A 6,375-nucleotide genomic window follows, 5' to 3' on the forward strand; every position below is an offset into this window, starting at 1 on the left:
CCTGGGAAGGATATTTTAATTATCTTTCCGAAGAATGGACATTGATATGTCCAAAGCTCCGCCATTTATGTAGATGCATAACAGTATAATTATTATCTATAGTTATCACAAATTGTTTTTTTTTCATATCATATACAGTTCAATAATGATTTTCTTAGTCTATATTATGTAAATTTAACTATAATTTTGCTGTATTGTAAGCTATTGTAAATAAGTGTATAAACCAGTATATATTGTTGTAATCTACATGAATAAAGTACTCAATCAATCAATCAATCTCATGCTCTCTCTCTCACACAAACACACTCTCATCATCACTATCTCTCTTATATTTCACATTCACTCTCTCTTACACCCTCCCATAACCTCTCACTTACTCTTCATATTTCTGTCAACCTATCACACACATTCCCTCTCAGACTTACTCTCTCAATCACTTTCTCTCTCTTTGAAACACAACTACTATCTTTCTCTCTCTACCCTCACCTTTTAAGTCTCTCTCACTCTCTCCTACTCTCTCTCTCTCTCTCTCTCTACATCGTTAACTCTCTCAAACAGTACTAATAGACACTTACAGCTCGGTCCACTTTGAGAAGAGAAGTTATGGAGATATAAACCCAGATAGTAAATACTACCTCATACTAATAGCCTACCATCTTTTGCGTAACCTTAAACGATAGTATGTTTTGAAATTATTTTCCAAAAGTCTAGGCCACATATTTGTCCCAGAATAGCAGTTACTGTCAGGAAAAATTGTATGGAACGCATATCGGACATTTTTCTGACGATATCAGCTATTTTCATGCTGATTTCCCCACCTTCTCACCTCTTACTTCTTCTTCTTCTTCTTTTTCGTCTTCTTCTTCTTCTTCTTCTTCTTCTTCTTCTTCTTCTTCTTCTTCTTCTTCTTCTTCTTCTTCTTCTTTCTTCTTCTTCTTCTTCTTCTTCTTCTCTTCTTCGTCTTCTTCTTCTTCTTCTTGCTTCTTCTTCTTCTTCTTCTTCTTCCTCTTCTTCTTCTTTCTTCATTCTTCTTCTTCTTCTTCTTCTTCTTCTTCTTCTTCTTCTTCTCTTCTTCTTCTTCTTCTTCTTCTCTTCTTTCTCTTCTTCTTCTCTTCTTTTCTTCTTCTCCCTCATCCCTTCCTCATCATCATCATCATCATCATCATCATCATCATCATCATCATCATCATCATCATCTTCTTCTCCTTCTTCTCTTTTTTCTTTTCCTTCTTCTTCTCATTTTTCTTCTTCTTGTCCAACTTCTGTTTTCTTTCCTCATAGTTTCACCTTTTCCCTTATTTTCTTCTTCCTGTCCCCTTGTTTTTCCTTGTTACTTCAATTTTCCCTTTCTTTATTTTCTTTCTTCATCTTCCACTTCCTGTTTCTTTGTGTTTCCGTGCTCTCCAATTATCATCGATTTTCTCACCAAGCTTCTATTTTTGTTTAAATCGAGGCTTCTGTCATCATTGATAAATGATACCTTAGCATAAGGTCATTATGATTGGCAGGGTTTGGTGCATTCATGCTCTCATTCCATAATTACTTCTTTTCTTTTCATTAAAAGCTTGTTTTGTAATAGGACCACCTTCATAGTTTATCTCTTACCTATTCCATCTACTCTCTATTGTATTGTATTATGGAGTTTAATATTTCGAATACTTTCATGATAAGTTTCATTCCACATGGATGCAAATAACAACTTTTCTTCGTTCCCCCTTATTCTATTTATTTCTGCCCCTTATGACATCAATTCCTAATGTCATAACTGCGATATGTAAGCAATGTAAGGTATGTAAACTATGTCCTAACCATTGACATGACATTCATAATCGGTTACAGTCATCTAAATAGTGGAATATCTCTGAAAGTTGAGCTTGAAACCAGTTTGCTAAGTAGTGGCGAATAGTTAAGAGCAGTGACCCAACCTGATAATCCAAGAAATGGGAGAAAATTTGCAAATATGTTAACTATTTTCTAAGGAATAAATTGGACGGATGTACTTGACATAGATTTCGTGGTAGAGATGGAATCCGCCTGGAGTGAATCCACTTAAAACTGGCTGGAATCCGTTAATATTGAGTTTATGGAATGCTCACAGTTCAAAGTAGATCCAATCATGAAAGATTTGAACATAGATGAATAATATTCTATCAAGTGGACTATAAAAGTTTGAAGTCACTTTAAGCAGAGACAAGAATAATATAGTACTTACTTATAAATATAATACTTACTTATCCTTCATCTATGCTTTAAGTAAAAAATCTGGTGTGGCGCACTCACACAACTTTCCTTGCCGTTATGAAAATTGATCACTGACGCTAGTGTTCCCGCGCATCTCAAGTCTACTATTCTAATATTTGAGCCAGCTGGTGACAGGGCAATAACGCTGGAGATACACATGAGGTCTGCTATCTCTTCATAGTGAATGATTTAATAGAATCAACAATAATTTGCAATTGAATAATCACATTTTCTCGAATTTAAAGCTTATTTTCAATTTTAGGTGAAAATGTTACTGAACATTAATTGTAGAGATTCTCATGCTCAATCTACTCCACTTGATTTTTTTTGTTTCAATTGTATCTGAAGCCTGATAATTAGGAATCTATCTGCATTGATGGGGCGGAGCTCCTGAAATTTTTACAGATATGGGACTTGTGGCAGTTGATAGAGCTTATCGATGACTATTTTAGGTATGAATTTGATCAAAATCGTTGGAGCCGTTTCCGAGAAAATCACGAAAAACCCTGTTTTTGACAACATTTTCGCCATTTTAGCCGCCATCTTGAATTGCATCTGATCGAAATTGTTCGTGTCGGATCCTTTTAGTGAAAGGACCTTAAGTTCCAAATTTCAAGTCATTCCGTTAATTGGGAGATGAGATATCGTGTACACAGACGCACATACACTCATACACACACACACACCCACACCACACACACACACACACACACACACACACACCACACACACACACCACACACACACACACACACACACACCACACACACACACACACACCCACACCACACACACACACAACACACACACACACACACACACAACACACACACACACCCACACACACACACACACACACCACACACACACACACACACACACACACACACACACACACACACCACACACACACACCACACCACACACACAACACCACACACACACACACACACACCCACACCACACACACACACACACCACACACACACACACACACACACACACACACACACACACACACCACACACCACACACACACACACACCACACACACACCACACACACACACACACCACACACCACACACACACACACACACACACACACCACACACACACACACACACACACCACACACACACACACACAGACCATACCCAATTTTTGGACTCAGGGGACCTTGAAACGTATAGAAATTTAGAGATTTTTTTATTGATTCCAAACTGTCCTGTATTCAAAAAAATTTAGAAAGTTTGATCAGATCTCCAATATGTAATTTAATAGAATAGATATGACAAGAAGGAGAAGAAGAGGTGGAAGGAGAGAGAAAGAGAAAAAGAGAGAAAATTGGCGACAGAGAAATTTCGTTATGACAACAAATTGAATCGAATGCTTTGTATGTGGCGATACAATGGTACCCCACACACTTAGCTATAAATAAAGCATCTTCAATAACTAATCGCTTTAGTTACTCTTCAACCCCCTCCCATTCTTTCTCATCCTCCTTCTTCTGCATCACACCAATCTACAATCCCCATCTCCCTTCCTCAACATCGCCATCCCCACAATTCTACCCGACATGCAATTTAATGCCTTCACCCATCGCATTAGCTATTCAATATGTATTTAGAATACGATTTAAGAGCGTCTTATAGAAGACAGAAACAGAAATACAGTTTGAATATTGAGAGCGACAGAGAAGGAATGGTTCACAGACAAGAGGTACAAATAGGGGTAGAAACTCAGGATAAAAACAGAAATGAAGTTGGAATTGAGAGAGCGACAGAGAAGGAATGATTCACAGACGAGAGGTACAAATAAGGACAGAAACTCAGGATAGAAACAGAAATGAGGTTGGAATTGAGAGAGCGACAGAGAAGGAATGATTCACAGACGAGAGGTACAAAAAATGACAAAAACAGAAATAGAGTTGGAATAAAGAGAGCGACAGAGAAGGAACGATTCACAGACGAGAGGTTAAAATAAGGACAGAAACTTAAGACAGAAATAGAAAAACGTTGGAATAAAGAGAGCGACAGAGAAGGAATGGTTCACAGACGAGAGGTACAAATAAGGATAGAAACTCAGGATAGAAACAGAAATAAAGCTGGAATATTGAGAGCGACAGAGAAGGAACGATTCACAGACGAGAGGTTCAAATAAGGACAGAAACTTGGGAAAGAGACAGAAATACAGTTGGAATAGAGAGGGCGACAGAGAAGGAACGATTCACAGATGAGAAGTACAAATAAGGACAGAAACAGAAATGAAGTTGGAATTGAGAGAGCGACAGAGAAGGAACGATTCACAGACGAGAGGTTAAAATAAGGACAGAAACTTAGGAGATAAACAGAAATAAAGTTGGAATTGAGAGAGCGACAGAGAAGGAACAATTCACAGACGATAGTTGCAAATAAGGACAGAAACTTAGGACAGGAAAAGGAATAGAGTTGGAATAAAGAGAGCGACAGAGAAGGAACGATTCACAGACGATAGTTACAAACAAGGACAGAAACTTAAGAAAGAAAAAGGAATAGCCTAGAGTTGAACTAAAGAGAGCAACAGAGAAGGAACGATTCTCAGACGATAGTTACAAGCATTCAATTGAAATTGTATTTGTTATGTCGATAATTTATAATCGAGTTTTGAATTCAAGTCATGCGCGGTGATACTTTTCATTTAAACGCGTCATTGTGTGTAAGCAGACCTATAGTGATAAATTGTAGGGGAGTGCGAGTAATGCAAAACGATTGGACCTTGTGTATTAAAAGTGTATGATTTATTAACGCTACGAGTTTGTATTTTGACACTGTTATTTAAGTGTAATGATAGGTTGACCCAACTCACAATTACCAGGCCTTCTAGAGACATCTTCGATCATATTTGTTTGCTTTGTCCCCTCTAAGGCCCGTAGGCACCATCACAGTTTAAACGGAGATGAATTATTAATTTGATTGTATGAGATGAATTAGTTGATCGTTTAAAGGACTCTGTTAGAATAATTCACCACGGAGATCTAGTCTACTCGGAGATCTTTAACACTTCAAGTGCACTCCTAATCTCCAAATTATTATGTTAGCACAATATCATCAGATTTTTCCAGTTCATCATAGACTTAACCAAATAGTTATTTGTGCAACTAGTGCGCAAAGTGACAGTTTGCTGCATCGAAAGAAACGTTTACGCCCGAGCCGTAGGCGAGGGCGGAATGGTTTGTTGAGTGCAGCAAACGAACTTTGCGCACGTATTTCACATTAAATTTTTCCTACAGTTACCATTGAATATGAAAAGTGGGTAATTATGGGTAAAATTGCCTGAATAATGTATGTGTGTTTGAATGGCGGGGGGCAGCTGTGTGGTGTGTGCTGTGGTGGCACTGTGCTGTCGTTGTCCTCCATTATAATATCTACTTAATAATTAGCGCGTTGTGCTTCGTTGCACCTCTGCTCACTATAGCAGCCACAGCAGTCACTGTTACCAACTTCATTTTGATTTTGCTGCACTGGTGCTCCATATAACCTACTAACTATTTTGCGTTGTCATGCTGCAAATCTGGAGTACGCAAAGTACTCACTTTGCGCACTAGTGCGGAAAAGTGATTCTTTGCAGCCTGCAATCAGTGCACAAATGGTCACTTTTCAGGGTATCTGTAGGAAAACTTTATTTTTAATCGATTTTTTGTAATTCTATTATTCGATTTTTCATGTATTAAAGATATAATTTCAATATAAAATTATTAGCATTATTCCAATGAAATGGATAATTATAACAGCGCAATGATAAATTATTCTACCACTTAGACCTATGCCCACTAGTCACTGGTCAAATTTCTAGACTTAGACTTAGACCACTTGAGCTGGGTTTACACCAGAGTGAAATGTTAATAACTTAATCCTTATAGATTCTATTAGATTGAACGGAACTTGACAAACACATATGTTCATCATGTGTATAATAAGTTATGCTCAATCTAATAGAATCTATAAGGATGAAGTTATTAACATTTTGTTAATAACTTTGGTTAGACCACCCAATGATTCACTAAACACTAACTAATCAATAATCCGCAAAAAAAAAACAAAAAAACCTCCTCTAGAACATGGTACGCCATAGTGGAGTAGGTCAATTCCCACAC

Source organism: Nilaparvata lugens, chromosome 11, assembly GCF_014356525.2.
Source record: "Nilaparvata lugens isolate BPH chromosome 11, ASM1435652v1, whole genome shotgun sequence".
Lineage (NCBI taxonomy): Eukaryota > Metazoa > Arthropoda > Insecta > Hemiptera > Delphacidae > Nilaparvata > Nilaparvata lugens.